Genomic DNA, 16,613 nt, shown 5'->3' on the forward strand with positions numbered 1-16,613 from the left:
TCGCAGGGCCTGTGGAACCAGGTGGGGGACAGAGCCAAGCTGCCTGGAGGTCAGCACCACTGAGAAAGGACCAGACTTGGCCAGGGAGATGCAGCAGCAATAAAAGGTAAGAGACGAGGGCGTGAGGCCTGTAAGTCAGCAGATGCAAGAGCTCTGGAAAAGCCGGCAAGTAAGAAATAAAAGGCAGGCTCCAGCTCTCGTTCCAAGAAGTTAAGGCCGGAAATCAAAGCTCGACCACACACGGCAGAGGCAGCACTGTGGGACCAGGCGGACACGAGGGAAGTGCTGGGATCCCCTGTCGCCTCCTCCAGCAGCAGGGAGAGGATGAACCACCTGTCAGGAATTCAGTGTCTGGCTTTAGGACAATTGTAGGAACTGATCCTTTGAGAAGCACCTCTGCCATTAGAATGGCTCTGAATGACAGCACCAGCAGCAGCAGGAAATCTGGAAACCAAAGGGTCTGTATCCTGAAGCGACAGTACGTGTGGCTCAGGAATCCCTCTGTCACCTCGGAGACACGGCCGCGCAGCTGCCGTTCTCATGACGTGGGGTTGGCATGAGCTGCCGGCACGGGGGCGCAGGATGGAGCTCAGAGGAGAGCTGGGCGGTGGCTGCAGGTGGGCCCCGCCCCGTGTCGTTCACGTGGCAGCAGGGGAGCCGTGGCCCCAGGGGGTCAGACAAGACTGTTCCAAAGTCTCAGGGTGCGTGTCGGATCCTGATGCGAGGTAAACAGCAGACGACGCTCAGCAGCCCAGGTGGGTCCTCTGAGCATCAGTGACTGGAGCGGCTGCCCCAGGAGCAGACTTACCCCCAGGGCACGGCTCTCTGAGTCTGGCTTTGGCAACCGTGACTTAGCGGGATCCAAAGGGAGACTCATCCCTGAGTCTTCAAATTTATCTCACTTCTGCTCTTTGACCAAAGTGCAACGGTTTAAGGCTTCATTTTTCTTCTCTCGTCTGGGCAATGATATCCTCACATGCTAATTCGAAAGGAAGATGGATCGATTTGAGTTATGGGGAAAAAAATCCCTCTACCTCAAAACTTTCCATGTAACAAAATGATCTACTTCAAGTGATGCCTGGGATGGCAAAATCCCTCTATGAAATAAGAATGGGAAGTTTTCACTGGGGCTTATTAAACCCCCGTGTCAAGTAAAATCAACACGTGTACTTAGTGGTAATTATGATTACAGGGAAACAAAAAATTTAAGACAATATGGACGTATATGATTACATGGAATTAAAAACCACGATGTTGTAAAACCCAAGTAACCGGAATATACTACGATAGAAAGAAGCTGTGCAAACAATACCGGGAGGATTGAGGGGCAGTGGGGACTGTCTGGAGTCGGGGCTGGCACTTTCTAGCTCTGTGAGTTTGGCTAGAATATGCAAGTGTTAGAGGCACTATTTACCCAACTATCAAATGAGGGTGATACTTGCTTATAGGTTGTGGTAATGAAGTCACTCAGCACAGAGCCTGACACATAGTAAAAAAACGGTGGTGAAAAATAAGTGTGGCTACAGTAAGTATACTTACAATAACAAATGACAGAGACTCAAGGTGAAAAATACATAAAGGGCCCTTATAAATCTCCAAGCATGTAAGGATCCCTAAAAAATGGTCAAAAGAGTTCACAGTTTACAGAAGTGGAGATAAAAGTTAATGAATGAAAACAGTGAGTGCTAGAGATTAAAAAAACCAAACCCTTTACACGCTGAACTCACTAGTAAAGAAGTAGAAAGTAACACACATGTCAAACCCCATTATAATAACAGAGATGCTGGTGAAACTGCAGTTAACTAGGAATATCTAGAAATTTCTAAGTACAAATTTGTTTATTATTTTAGAAGAGAATTTGGTAATTGTTATCAAAAGTCATAATATTCTACAGTTTGATCCCATAATTCTGTTCCTGAGACATAAATTATTCAAATTAAGAGAAAGCTATACTGATTGAATAGAGTGAGGCATGTAGGTAAGATTATAAGAATAAAAAGATCCAATAATACAGCCATGGTTACTTTGCCATAGAAGAGGGACTCTGTAACGTATTACGTAGTGATGGAAAATGACAGAGTGTATACAAAACAGAGGGCATGTAAAACAACGTCAAGTAGGATGCAATATATTGAAGTAATTGCAAATATTTAAAAAATAACCTAAATATATATGGATACAGATGAAAGGAGTCTATAAAGAAATGCAATTCATTTTAGATTGGTAAAGGGATTTGGATATAATTATTGTGTATGGTTTTATTAAGAAACATTAAAATACATATAACTATCTTAATTTCTCCATGTTACCTGTTATGAATCGATGACTTCTCATGATTCATTTTTATTGACCAATGTTAGGGTATAAAAATCCAAATCAGGGGTTCCATTAAGACACAAACAAACTATGTACTCTTTGGGGCATTTCCTGACTCAACTGAGAAACGCCAGCTGAGCACGTGTATATAGGTCTCTCCAAAGAAAACTGTACTCCTCAAGCTTGGCAGTTGGTCCCCTGACACTCTTTCATGTTATTATAAGAATTCCAAACTTATGATCTGCTAAATCATTCTCTATTATATTTATACCTCAAAACAGCTTCAAAAGTCACTGGAAGAGTCACTTAGGAAAGTAGCAAATAACTAAAAGTATATTATACATGACACACCAAGTCACATAGAAATGTTCGGTCATTCACCTGTTCTGTGGTCTTGGAGGAACCCTCTGAGTTTCACAAATGACAAAAACACTTTGTCAAAGCTTCAGATCAGGCCCTACGTATGCATGTGAAGAGCAACTATTTCTGGCTCTGGGCTCCAGTTACACAGGCCGAGCTGGAAGCTTTGTTCTCAGAACTCATGCTGTCATCAAAAGGACTCCACACAAATACAGCAGTCGGTCTGCTGTGGCTGAGCTGTAACCACAGCTGCAAACTCTTCCTCGTGTGAAAACGCCCAGCTATTTCTGGGTCTGGAAGGCCTGTTGGCCACGCCTTCTGCCTGCCTGTCCTGCCCCTGGAATCTCAACCATTCTTACCATCCTCTTATTTCCCACACGGTCCCAGACCACCCCCTCCCCATGGCCTCCGTGGTGGCTGCTTTTACACTTAGTATGGTGAACTTCGTGTGGCCTGTGCCTCCCCTCTGAACTGAACCCGTACTTCTCCAGGGGAGAACTGTCTTCCTCACGGTGCCGCAGTTCTGGCCCACAAGCCCTCAGGGGACCTTCGTGTGTGGTCCATGGAGAGTCTTGGGAGGTCTGTGAGGTTCCTGACATCATGGCAGCCTGTGTGCACGTCCGGGGCAGACAGGTGGAGGCCTCCCGATGGGGGTCCCTGGCTTCTTTTGTCCCTTTAAGGCTCCTGGGGATTGAGCCAGTGCTAGAGGCCCCTCTTCCCTTGATGGCCATTGGCTTAGGCTCCAGCAGGTGACCTCTCAGACTGATGGGGTCTGAGGGGAGGCTGGCTGGGAATTTCTGGGAAAGAGCTTTCTCACTAGCGAGGGGAGGAGAGAGGGGGCCACCCCTCCTTTTCATCCAGTCCAGGGACCCACATGGTGCCTAGAGCAGATCTGGCCCTTCGGGGACCACAAGCTGATGATGTGACAGAGGCAGAGTGGGGAGTGTGTGTGTGGGGGTGTGCCTGGGACCCTCAGGTGTGACTGAGCATGGCCTTCACCTGCCCTGAGTAGTTGACCCTGAGCTTGTTATGTGATACAATACATGTCCTATTTCTTGAGGCGCTTTTAATTGAATTTTCTCTATTTTTGTAACTGATGTATCTGATGGGATGCTGCAGTTAAAAGTGTTCACAGATGAGGAAAATGATCTGCTTCCCCTCCCCTCCTAAGGTTCAGGGTCTCTGTAGAAGGTGCTCAGTAGATGTTGACGGATTCATTGATTGACAGACTCACATTCCTCTGAGCAGCCCGGGTGCCATGGAAATTCTCTGGGGCCAGTCAGCAGGAGGCTGTAGTAATAACTGGAGTGTGTAGTTCCCATGGGCGGGCCGGCGCTCAGCACCTCCAGGCCATGGAGAGAGATTGTGGGAGGCCTGAGTGCTGGGGGGAGCAGGGGCCTGGGGTGTGGCACTGAGGGATGTTCCAGGGAGAACCCAGCCGGCTGCTGGCTTGAGCACCTCGCCACTGGGAGGTGGACACTGTAGGGTCCTCCTCGCCAAGCGTGTGGGGCAAATCGGTTTCAACTCACAGGTGCCCCTGGTTGCTGTGTAGTGTTGAGAAGGGTTCTGAAGCTGTGTCTAACTTCAGCCTCCATTATCCCTTGTCTCCCAAGGACACACATGGAGGTGGTCAGTGCCTTCCTGCCCTTATTTGTCTTTCCTGTCGGAGTCTGGTTCTTGGGAGTCCCCCCCAGAGCAGGGACTATCTAGAGGGGGTTCATATACCTGTTGACAAAGACCCTCATCCCTTTGACACACTTTGTTCAAAAGCAATCTGGCTCTGAGGCCACATGTTCTGCAGACAGCAGGTGGAGGTGCTGTTTTAAGCCACCTCCGGGCATAAACCAATAAACTGGCCTCGGGTTTATATACGTCCCTCTGCCTCTGGACAGCTTCCTCTTCAGATGGTGGTGCTCAAACTCGGCCGGGTCCCCTTTTTTCAGAACCCGTGGAGAGGAGAGAGACCCCCGGTTCAGCTGCCTTTGCTCAGACTGATGCGCGGAGAGCCCGGCTTTCATCCCGGTGTCCGGGGCCGTGGTGAGTCTCCGGGGCCCTGCCGCCCACGTGCAGGGCGAAGGGGTGCCTGCTCGAACGTTGTGACAATGTGTGATTCTGCTTGGGCTGCGGCCCCCTCAGTCCCAGCCCGCTGGGCACCGGTTCTCGTCTCATCTGGAGCCCTCGGAAGCGCATGAGACGCGAGCTTAGCTGCAGCCAAGCAGAGGGGCGCAGAGCGCAGGGTCTGGGGGGCTCAGCCTGGGCTCAGCGAGGTCGCTGGGAGGCTCCGCCCGGCCACCTAGAGAAAGGACAGGCGCCCCACGCGGGGGGCGGCCGGGACGAGGACGCGGACAGGATGTGGGGTCTGCTTGGGTCCAGGGGACCGCCAGCCTCACCACCCAGCTCGGGATGTGCTCTGCTCTGAGCGAGGCGGGGAGCGACAGGGAAGGCTTTTGAGTAGAGAAACGACCTGATGGAATCGAGGTTGTGGGAGAGCTCTCTGGAGGTGAGGGGTGTGCGACTTGGGCTGGAGGGCCCGGTCCCTACAGAGGATGGTACCGCGGGCGCTGGCGGGGGCTCTTGCCCCTCCCCCTCTCTTCTCCTCCCCTCCCCCTTTCTTTCCTCCCTCCCTGGCCCTGCCTCCCCTGCCCTTTCCCGGGGGGGGGGGTGGGGGGGGGTAGGTGACAGGGACCTACTGACGTTCGGGGACCGCGCCTCCCTCCGCCCGCCCCCTTGAGTGATGGACCGCTGTCTCCTGGGCCCGGATGGAGGAGCTGGGGGTGGGGGGCGCCTAACGGACTTGCTTGACGAGAAGCAGATGGTGCCCCTGGCTCGGTGGAGGTGGCCGAAGGACACGACCTTCCTCCCGGCCTTTCTTTTGCGAAAGGAAGTCTTTGGAAGTTTGTAGCAACTGAATAAATCTTGTCACTTTGATAAGCAAGGTCCCGTTTCGCTCCCGATGTGGAGAAAGCGCCACACTTCCTCCGATTGTTCCAGTTTATTGAATTTCAGCGTGTGGGACAGGAGAGTCTCATGCCTGGGGAGCCCGAGGAGGAAGCGGGCGGCCTGGGCTTCCGCGGGGCGCGCGGGGAGCCGCGCGGGCAGGTTATTCTCGGGAGTTATTTTGATCCGCTGGGCCCAGGGCTCCGGTTTCTGGCCTGGGCTCAGGGCCACGTGATGGGAGGATGAGGCGGTTCATTATAATAATAGACTCCGAGCTCACCAGGCGGGCGGCTCTTTGAGGGCGCGGGGACCACGCTGGCTCAGCATCCCTCCCGGTGCCTTTGGGGCGGGCGCTGGGCCCGGGGGCGGGGGGAGCGGGGCGGAGGGCAGAGCTGGGCGGCCTCGGGAGGCCCCCCGCGAGCGCAGCCTCTTCCTCGGAGCTGCTCCGGGAGCAGAAGTGACTCACAGGAGACTGACTCATGCGATCCATGGGCGGGAGAGCCCGGCGGGCGGGCGGGCAGCCTTCGCCTCGATGTAAGGAAGAACGTTCTCTTCCTTAAACCTGTTTGTAAAATGGAACCTCCTGCCCTTGGAACAGAAGCGCCTGACACGGTGAGGGCTGGCACCCCGCACCCAGGCCCTGGGTTTTCTATTTTGACTTTGAGTTTCGCCAATTTCTTATTTGAGATGTTGCCTCACTCGGGCCGCAGCACCAAAGCACCTACCACCACCCGGGGGCTTCTCCCGGGCTGGGGGCCAGACGTCTGAGATCAAGGTGTGGGCAGGGCTGCTTCCTGCCCAGGCTGCTCCCCGGGCTTCCCTGGTTCGCTGGCGACTGTGGGCTCCCTTGGCTTGTGGGGCTGGACTCCCGTCTCTGCCTGCGTCTCCACATGGCCTTCTCCCGGTGCGTGTGTCTCTGCGTCCAAATTTCCCCCTTTTGCAAGGACACCTGTGACACTGGATCCTGGCCAGCCTGCTCCAGCATAACCTCATCCTCACTGAACTGATTACATCCGCAGCTACCCTGTTTCCCAGGAAGGTCACATTCTGAGATACCAGAGGCTAGAATTTCAGCTTATGAATTTGGGGAGGACACAATTCAACCTACAACAGATGTGGGACACACGCGTTGCGGAAATTTAGAAAATAGAGACAGAAAGAAAGAAGTAAAACTGTCACGTTTCTACCACTCAGAGATCACTGCTGTGAACATCTGAGAGCATATATCCTGAAAAAAATCTTAGAGTTAGACAAAATGAATATACTGTTTTGTATATTTAGGCTATGATCTCTTCCTTTCTAGTTCACTGAATTTCTTCTCATCGAATGCCTAGTCTGTGTTCAAATGGTGAGTTACTTACTTACAGTAATTTTGTTCAAACCAATAACCAATCAGTGGCCATTTGTCTTCCACTGGCTATGTTCCTTAAGCCTCTTTAATCCACAACGGTCCCTTTTTTATGACGTCAACTTATTTTGGGCCAGTAACACTGCTTAGACCCTCACCTCCTGGATTTGTTCAGTTGCTTCTGTGTGACAACGTTGTTTAGCTTGTTCCTCAGTCCCCTGTGTTGCCTGAAAACTGGGGCTGCTAGACCTCTGATGCACTCAAGCCAAGCATTTGTGGATAGAAAGCATTACAGGCACTTCTAAGTGCCTCCCATCGGAAGACATGGAACATCTGGTCAACCCAGGCCAGGTCTTGCCAGGCATGGGGATCGTGCCTGGGGGGGTTCCTGCATTGGGTAGGATGTGACACCTTATGACCTTGAATGCTCCTTGCAACAATGAGGCTTTTGCAACCTGAACGTTTCTGATACAGTTGAGACAGGAACCCTCCCTTTCTGGTGGCAGCTGGCACCAGGGGAGGAAGTGCGGCAGGCCCCCTGAGCCACCCTCGTCGCTGCCCTTTGGGGGCCTCACCAGTCTTTAGACTGCCAGTTTTAACACGTCCTGCCATTGGATCCCGGCACTGAGCCCACTAATGAGGGGTGATGGGGGTGTGCTTTCCCACCAGACCCAGGCGTCGTGGTCCTCACCTCCACACAGTGGTCCAGTGGGGCCTGGCTGAATCCCTTCTCCCTCCCCGACCATTTCAGGAGGGACCAGAGCCATTTCTTTCCAGCATTTTACAGTGTTTTTGTTTTTTGAAGAGAAGCAATTTACAATGAAACACAGATTTTATGTGTATATTTGCTCTTTTGACAAATCCACACACTTGCGTAACCCAAACATCTATCAAGATAGAGAGCATTCCCGTCGCCCCCGTGTGCCCCTTCCCAGTTAATCCTGACAAGCCAGAGGTAACCACTGTTCCAGCTTTTCCCACTGGAGATTATTTTGCCTGTTCTGGACCTCCATGCACATGGAATCGACAGTGTGTTCTCTTCTCTTCAGCACAGTGGTGGCTTCATCCACAGCCGCGCAGGTGTCAGCCCTTCACCGCCTCCCCTGAGCAGTGCTGTGTTGTGCACACTGCAGTTTGGTCATCCGTTCTCCTGTGGATGGACACGGGGGCTGTTTCCAGTTCTCTGTTGTTATAAATAAAGCTCCAAGAACATTCACATACAAGGAATTGTATGCACAAATGGTTTCATTCCTCTTGGGTAAATATCCAGGAATGAAATTAACGGGTCATCGCTCAAGTGGTTGTAGCAGTTACCTTCCTATCAGTAGTGCGAGGGCGTCCTGGTGTCGTCAGCTCTTCGTTTTTTGCCTTTCTGGTGGCTAGGTAGGGGTATCTCGATGTGGATCTAATTTGTGTTTCCCTAGTGATTTGTGACAATGAGAACTTTTTTGAATGCTGATTGGCTATTTGTATGTTTTCTTTTCTGACTGTAACTTTTAAAAATTAATATTTATTTCTCTTCCTTAATAAGCACGGTAACTTGTTAAACTTATTCAAACAGGCATTCAGCACATGAACTGAATTTCTCACTCATCCTTCAGTGATCATCAAAGACCGGTGGGTAGGAAGTGATCGTTGGGCAGAAGCAAGGTCATGTGTTTTCATTTAATTATTCCTAATTCCCATTCTCTGGGTTTCTGGCCAGCGCTGTGTGTATGGTGTTCTTGAAGAAGGTTCTGACACATCAGGGGAGGCAGGGTGGGAGGTGGGAAAAGGGCAGAAAAGACCCCTTTGCTCTAAAGAGTTCACCTTATGGGGCTTGTTGGGGGATGGAGCGGAAGCATGGAGACTGCAGCTCAGAAGAGGGAGGAAAGGACGCACAGCCTCTGGGATTGGATTCTTGCCTGTTGGAGAATCATGGTGCCAATGAGCTTTCTTTCAGTTTCAGGTAGAATCTTGTTCTCTAAATGGAGAGCATCACTTGTTACCCTCCTTGGCAGAGGTTCCTTGGAACCAGAGAGCAGCTCAGAGCCCTCAGAGAACCACCAGGAGCTCCTGCCCTGGTCCAGCACAGCATGGCCCGTGTCTCCTCCCTGTCCATTTGGTGATGGAAACACAAAACAGTCTCATTCTCATTTTATCACCTGCTTCTTGTCTTCATTTCCCATGACTCATTGTAGGAGGACTTTACTGAGCCACCCAGGAATGTCATCGGAAGAACTTAGGCCACAAGGAAGGAAAAGGAGGAAAAAGAGAAAAAAAGAAGCTGGGACGGGAAAGGGAGTGGAGGAAGAGAGGGGGAGGAACTGACAGTTGCTGCAGCCCTGAGCTGTCTGCTCCTGCCTCTAGAAGGAAGCTCCTTGAGGGTCGTGAGAAAAGGGAGACGGATGACCCTCCATCCTCTTTACCTGTAAGTGCAGGTTTAAGACACATCTGGTGAAAAATAAATGATCTATGAACGAGCAGATGTTACGAAAATAAGAATTTATAATCCAGAGAGATCTCCTGCGACCAAGCCTTGTCTCACATGGTGGGGATTCACGTTATAACGGTGTGCCCCCTTCCCGTGGTGGGATCACGCTGTGCTCCTTGTGCCTGTCATCCCCCCTCACCGGAACCAGAAACTGCCCCCAAGGCATCTGTTTCAGTCTACTAAGATTTATGAGAAAAAATAGGTTGGAAAATCCAGGGACCACAGCGAGGAGGATGGAGGGCCACTGGGTGGACAGGCCTGGCGGGGGGTGGCCTTGAGAGCTGGCTGAGGGCTGCGCTGCCCTGGATGTGCCCGCCTCGGGCCAAAAAGGATTAGAGGGGCCAGGAGGAAGGCTGAGGGATGAGAAAGCGCAGCTCCGGGCAGAGACAAAGCCTCTTTGCGTGCCTGCCATGGCAAGCTCCCCTCCAGCAGAGAGGAACTGTGAGAAAGTGCTGGAGCCCCGGCCCCTTTCAGCCGCAGTGAAAGCGGCCTTGGCAGTGCCGCCCGGGGTGGGAGGCCGGGGGCTGGCACGGACGCGCTGGGCTCCGCGCGCTCTGCAGCGGTGCGTTCCCAGGCCCCGGAGCGCAACCTTGGGCCGAGTCCCATGTCCTCCCTGGGAAGATCTTGAGCGAGGGGAGCAGGGACTGCGGCATCCCTGGGGGACAAGCGCCCCCCCCCCCCCCCCCGCAGAGGCCGCTTTGGGCCGTGGGGAGATGATTGCAGCGTGTTATTCACGCGCCTGTTGTCACGGGTTAGAATCCCAGAGTCTGGTATGGGGAAGGAACGTTGAGGTCAAGATCAAGCCCGATCATCTCACTTCACAGAAGGGGAAACTGAGGCCCAGAGGTTGCAGTTTCACGTCTGAGAGCCCTCTGCTGTGGTGGTGGAGCCCAGTCTGAAACTCTGGCCTCCTGGATCCCGGCTCAGCGCAGGCCTGCGTGCCACCTGGAAGGGGAAGGACACGGAGACGGGAATGGAGAGACGTTTCTGAGCCTGTTAGGGGTGGGTCCTGGCCTGAGCCCCACGAGGGAGTCCTGGTTAGACCAGCACCTGGGGACAGTGGGGGAAGGCACCAGGACCTGACGCAAAATGCAAGTATCACGGGGCCATGCAAGTCGTCCTTCCCACCTGGAGCCACAGCACGTTAGGGCTGCCCGGGACTTGGGGGTGTCTCTGGGCCGCCTTCCCGCCTGGTGTGGGGACCCAGCTAGACTGACCCTTACAGTCACTGGTCCTTCTTCCTCTTTTTTTTCCACTTTAATTGAATTAGAATTAGCATACAACGTTATATTAGTTTCAGGTATACAGCACAGGAATTTGATATTTTTATACATTGTGAAATGATCACCACAATAGGATCAGGTCCCATCCATCCCCACGCAAAGCTGTGGCAATATTACTGACTCTATTCCCTGTGCTGCACTTTGCATCTTGTGACCTGTTTATTTTATAGCTGGAAGTTTGTGCCTCTAAATCGCCTCCACCTGTTTTGTCTGTCCCTTCACCGCCTCCCTCTGGTGACCACCTGGTTCTTCTCTGTACCTATGAGTCTTTCTGTTTTGTTTCTTTGTTTTCTTTTTTAGAGTCCACATATACGTGAAATCATATAGTATTTGTTTTGCTCTGTCTGATTTATTTCACTTAGTATAGTACCCAGCAGGTCCATCCACGTTGCCACAAATGACAAGGTCTCATTCTTTTTGATAGTTAAGTAATCTTCCGTCGGGTATATAAACCACATCTTCTTTATCCATTCATTGATCCGTGGACACGTAGGTTGCTTCTACATCTTGGCTATGTTTGAAGGTTCCAAGGAGAAGGGGAAGGTCTAGCTCCCAGAGCAGAGTCAGCTCTGCGTCAGGTTTAAACATCGCAGGGACCGTGTGGGTGTTGACCCAAACCTTCGGCTGGAGGGTGGGATCTTGCTCTCTGGCACCCGCTCTGCAGAGCTCGCCTGGCCTCCTCCACACACGCTGCCCCCAGCTGTGCCCAGGCTGTGTGTGGGGAAAGGAACGGGGCTCTGGGGCCACACAGCCCGGGCCTTCACAGTTCGCGGCTGTGTGACTTGGACACACTAACGTCTCTGAGTGCCAAGGAGGCAGCGCCGGGGACAGGGTGGTGGCCGCTCCTGCGCGGGGAGCCTCTCCCTTCGTCCTCCAGTCACCTTGTCCAGCCGCACATCCCACGTCACTCACGGCTCCTGCGCCTCGGCCCCTGCACTGGGCGGCGGGGCAGCGAGCAGCGGAGGCAGGAGCTCAGCCAAGGCGGAGACAGGAGGGCGCTGGGAGTGATGGAGAGCAGTCACGGCCACAGCCTCAGGGAAGCCCGGCCACAGGCCCCGTGCCTCCTCCCCACCCGAAGGGCCCAGGTGTGTGTGTGGGGGGGGGCGTCCTCGACACCTGGCACTCCCACTTCCGCAGGAGGGGGCGGGGGAAGTCAGCTCAGCTGTGGGATCTCATCCTGAGACTGGAGGGAGCCAAAGGGACCGAACCTCCCCGCGCCTCCTCCAAGGGCAGCCGGCGCTCCCGGCACCCTCGAGGAAAGCGGGCGCAGTGATCGTGAGGCTCTGAAGGGGCATCGCAACTCTCATACGAAGCTCCAGATGCACAAAGTAAATCTCACCCCTGATTAAGTCCAGGCTGCCTCTGGCCCTGCCTGACGTCTGTGGTTCTCGGGAAATTGAGAAGCGTTGGTCCAACCGCTGACTGTCCATCAGGTCTTAAAGACCAGGAGGGACTGCAAATTCCCTGGAGAAGCGTGTGATGTAGGGACATGGAGACACGGAAGAAGGCGACGTGATGTGGCGGGGAGGGGTGTGTGTGCGTGTGCACATAAAGGGAGGCCACATGTCTTTGCAGGGTGAGCCAGGCCAAGGTGACATTCTCACGAATAAAACGCTGAGGAAATGCTTTAGTGCCATAGAGTCTGTGTTCCCTGTGGCTGAAAATAAATGCTTCCTGGAATCCTGTAGTAACACCAAAGCTCACTTCACAGGTGTGAAACGCAGAGGGAGTGAGGTTTATGCCTTGGCCTTTTCAGCCAGGAGCAAGCGGGCTTCTCCCTGAGTGGTGTCCTCTGTGGTCAGGGACGTCACTCCCAAATAATGTTGAAAACAACATGATGTCCAGGAGCACGTGGCTGACCGTCGTGCTCTGAGTGGACGAGTGTGTCTGGGATTTCAGTGCATAGATTTGCACTCATGTTATTTGTTCTATATCTGTACGATATTTATCCTTATATGTTCGGGATGTCTTCCGTTGAAAGATTAAGTCTCAGACGCAGTTTTAAGTGATTGTCGCAAGATACCTCCCTTAATCCTCCCAGTACCCTCTGAAGTAGTCTTTTAAATGGGGAAACCGAGGCTCAGGAGATTGTATTGGGAGGTCAGCACTGTTGAGAGGGAGGTGGCGGACCTGCAAGTTGAACCTGGGCCTTGACCTGAATCCCAGTCGAAACCTAACTCACCATATCCCACCCTCCCCACCTCACATCCCCTCCCTGGACTTCATTTTACCTGTTAGATTGGAATTAGATCTCTTTCTTTTCAAGCCAGTCTAGAATGTTTGTACAACCACACACGACACCTTCCTTTTTTAACCATGGCCCAGAGGCAGAGCAAAGCCTCTGAGATCCTGTTCTGCTTGTTGGAATTCACATTTTACTTCCTTTTTGGGAAAAGTGCAATATTTGATGTTCCGTGAGATCAGTGCATGTAATCCCCCCGTTTTCACACACGTTATTCCATTGAGGCCCACGACACCTCCTCGAGGTAGGGAGCGGCTTACAGGGGCCCCTCTCACTGCGGAGAAGGAAGCCCTCTGAGTGTGGTAACCGCTTAGTAGATTCTGATAGATTTTCCAGAGAAAGGTTTTATTCAGCTGGGACTCTGGCCTCGGGTGAGATGCCGTGGTATTTGTCAGCTATGTGGCCTTTGCTTGTGGTGACGTGATTAGCTATTCCAGCAAGTCCAAAAGACTCCATTCCCTCCCAATAAAGCCTTTTGATCGATTCCGTTGCTTGGGTCATTTTTGCTGTGCTCTGAATGAAGGGGGAAATCACTTCAGCAGGATGCGGTTTACTCCCCGCTCAGCTAACAAAGGTCCACCAAATACATTACATTTAAGGCAAGATTGTCACAGTTCAGGAATGTTTTGTAGTCGGGCGCCTTCTAAACTGAAAACATTCTTTTAATTTGGAGAATTCCTATGAGGACTGTAAAAATCCTACTCACATGACATACATCCCCCTCTTGGATAGAGCCTACTGGAGAGTTATTAAAAATTTACCTTTTCGTCAATAAAGTTCTTTATGGGACATTTTTCTTGCTGCATTTTAATGTAATGTTCACTGCCCAGATGTACGAGGGAGGAGACAAAAAGGCCATTTAAAGCTCTGGTTCTAGAATGCTCCTATTATGCATTGAATTGAATCAAGTGACACACATGGGCCAGGCTGTATGTGGACATAGTTTTAGCTGTAGGTGGCTGTCACCAACCCAGAGAGACTTAAACGTGGGGCAATGGAGAAACGTTAATTCAGATAGCTTACTTCAGGAAGGGTGTCTGGTAAGCAAAGTTATATGCGCGTTGTTTTATAACAGCTGATCCTAATTCTTGGAGTTTTGAGCCGTTCATGAGAGAGTTCCCATTCTGTATGAGTATAAATGATCCCGGTTTTTAAGTTTCAAGTATAAAGATGACACTACATTGAATATTTGGAAATGCTTTTTTGAACAGCGAGGCTTTTAAGCTTTTTTTTTTTCCCCCTGATAATACTTGAAGCAAAAATGATAGGTTTTTACTATTGGCTTTTTACTGATTGATTGAAGCCATATTTTTCTAAGGTACACCTATTATTCGTTCCCTAGACTGAGGACAATGCAGTTATCTTCCTGACTGGGGAAGCTGAAGCTTTCCTATTATCCTTAAAGGCTGCATGAAGTTAAATTCCCTGAAGAGTCCTCCTGCTCAGTGGGAAATAGCAAGTGGCCGGGCTTGAGGGCAGGACCACGGAGACCCCGTTCACGGACCACAGACCTTCCCCTTAGCCTTCGGAAGGGCGGGAATCAATGTTCCAGCAGAGACCTCGGTTTGGAACACCGGCTCCCAGACTTCAGGTCCCCTGGAGGACTTGTTCACACACAGAGGCTGGGCGCCCTCCCCGGAGCTCGAGGCAGCAGGTGTGCCCAGGGCCCTGAGCGCGTGAGCTCCTCCCAAGCCCCCAGGTGGTGCCGCCAGGGCCGGGCCAGGGACCCCACTTTGAGAACCACCGTGCTAGGGCTTGGGGGTAACTTTGGTGCTCACTGGGGTCAGGACGCTTGGGCTGCTTCTGTTTAACCTCCGGGGGGACATGGATTAGACAGACACCTGGGTCTGTGTGTGCTCAGAGTCCCCACAGGGAACATCCGTGTGACTGGGTGTTTGGCAGTGACCTGTGGGACCCCCCCCCCCCGGAGGGACCCAGCAGGAGGCGAGGGGGGGCAGCCGCGGAGGCCAGGCAAAGGCGGCCCTGGAGCCCGAGCAGCGCTGACGTGACAGCCCGCACGGAGGCCATTTGTCTGTCTTTGAACAGCCAGATGGGCCCTGCGTTTCCGGGAGCTTTGGAGGATATTGAAAATACTTTCCTCTGACTTGGTTTAAACAGAATAATGAATGCCTCTCCCCATGACAGCAGAGCCTCCTTGTACTCTCCAGAGTCTGTGCGTCTCCCGCGAGTCTTACACTGGGTTGATCATCCTTCTTCCCCAGGATGCAGCCGGGTTGACACCTGAGGAGTGACGCGTCCTGTCTTCCAGGTGGGGTGGAGGGGCCCATCTGTCTGATATGCTGGCCAGACCACGCAGCGCCGGGGTTTATAAGGTCGCTTGCTCACTGATTCCACCACCGGTCACTGGGTGCTGACCCTGCACCAGGCAGGCCCCCAGCAAGGGAGACATGGGGGAGACAGAGCAAACACCCTCTTCTCGTGGAGACCACATTCTAGAGACAGGCAAGCAAACATGCATCATCGTGTCAGATGCTTGGAGTGTTCTGAGGCAAGTAAAGAAAAATACGGGCTAGAGAGCATGAGATAGGGGGTTGAGTGGGTCTTTCTGAGGAAGCAGTGCTGGCAGAGACCAGGATGGGGTCAGGAAGGTGTGGGTACCTGGGGTGTGAGTACCTGGGAAGGGGTGTCAGGCTAAGGGGACATGCCTGCCAAGCTCTGGGGCCAGAATGTTCTTGGCCATCTGTGAGTCATGGTCAAGGTCCGTACGGCTGACACAGGGGGTCTGGAACATGGGGAGGAGACAGGTCAGCAGGAGCCAGGGCCACGAGGTGCACCCAGCCCATGGCCGCAGTGGGATCTGGAATCACTCTCAGAGGGCGAGGCGGGAAGTCGTAGGGTTGGGAGCAGCTCAGTGATCTGATGGCGTGTGTGCCTGAAGGGCACTGGCTCCCAGGCAGTGCGTCCCCTGGGACGGGGTCACTGGGGCACGAGGACAGCGTGGACTGGGGCAGGAGGAAGGGGCAGGACGTGGTGGTCAGACTCAGGGGTTACGGTGACAGTTTTGCAGACGTGTTTTGTAAGGGATGGGATGTAGGATCTGAGAAGAGTCAGGAACGATTCTGGGCTTCCAAGCTGAGAAAGGGGTGAAGGGGGTTCCGGCCAGCTGAGCTGGACCACGGGGTGGGGAGGGGCGTGAGGAGGCAGACTGGAAGGTGGAGGGAATCTGGGGTTTGGTTTCACACATTTGGTTTCAGAAGCCTTTAGACATCCAAGTGAAATGTTCCAGTGGGGATTTAGGGCAGTCGAGACTAAAGTGGACAATCGGGGTGTACAGATGGCAGCCGAAGCCCTGGGACTGGAGGAGACTGAGGCCTGAGCCCAGAGCCCGCCAACAGTCATAGGTTAGGAAGATAGGAAGGACCAGCACGGATGACGAGGAGCCGCAGGTCTGAGCATCTACAAGCCTCCCATCCTTGAATGGAACTCGCTCCAGTCTCCCCTGGCCACTGTCACTCGGCGGGTACACAGCACATGCCCTCTTCTCCTTCTCTTAATGGGGGGGGGGCTGCCATTTCTAGTGCGTGAAGTTGGGTTTACCTTTGAATGTAGCAGTGCCTAAGCTGGTGTCCGCTAGTGGGTCAATGGGGGTTAGAACATCTGAAGTTGCCCTGAAATCACCACCGAAACACTGTG

Source organism: Hippopotamus amphibius, chromosome 6, assembly GCF_030028045.1.
Source record: "Hippopotamus amphibius kiboko isolate mHipAmp2 chromosome 6, mHipAmp2.hap2, whole genome shotgun sequence".
Taxonomy (NCBI): domain Eukaryota; kingdom Metazoa; phylum Chordata; class Mammalia; order Artiodactyla; family Hippopotamidae; genus Hippopotamus; species Hippopotamus amphibius.